The sequence below is a fragment of the Fukomys damarensis genome, unplaced genomic scaffold (assembly GCF_012274545.1).
Source record: "Fukomys damarensis isolate Sample0158 unplaced genomic scaffold, DMR_v1.0_HiC HiC_scaffold_18, whole genome shotgun sequence".
Lineage (NCBI taxonomy): Eukaryota > Metazoa > Chordata > Mammalia > Rodentia > Bathyergidae > Fukomys > Fukomys damarensis.
In genome coordinates, this window is record NW_022900930.1 from 29,263,308 (window position 1) to 29,264,113 (window position 806).

Sequence of the window (806 nt, forward strand, 5' to 3'; positions counted from 1 at the left end):
CTCCGCGCTGAGAGGCTCGACTCAGCGGCGAACCCGCCCCTCTGTCCTCGGCCTGGCGCCACAGCCAATCAGCGGCGAGAATGTGAGGGGCGTGGTTTCTCCAGAGAACCACCTCCTCCAGGTCTTTCTTCCCCTCCTTCCGCCTACGAGTTCCGAATTGGGAGTGTGGTTTTCCCTCCGCCGGCGTTAGGTCCTACCTAGGTCGGAGGTTTGGGAAGAAACGAAGGGCATGGATTCTTGATCTTTATGTGCCATTCATTGTGAAAAACCAGCAAGACAAGGTGTTTTGGAGTCTAACCTGGTGTGTCCTGTTTGGAAGTGCTACGTTGCAAAACTCCTTGTTCTCTGTTACCCTTATCAAACCTGCTCAAAGTTAGAATTTAAGCCTTTTTGGAGGATCTGGGGAGAAGTAAGAAATGAGGCCTCCCAGGTTCCTAAAAAAAGTCACACGTCCCAGCATTCTGTGCCTTTACTCTCCACTTCCAGTTTTAGTCCAGTTCCATTTAATGCTGTACTGTCTACAGAGTAAAGCCGTTTTAGAAGATAAAAGTTTGTTATCTATTAGAAATATTTGCATTTTCGAAAATGAAAGGATAACTTCCCCAAATTTTTAGAATCAAAGGCGTGTAATTGCTATGTAGGTCCTTATATAAAGAATCTGAAGTTAATCAATCTATAAATATGAAATTAATTTATCATATAGACACCCTCTATGTTCTGACTGTACCAATTCCTGCCCTTGAATACACTGTCTACCAACACTTGTTCCTTTCATAGCTACGGACCTTTGTAATTATAAAAATGGG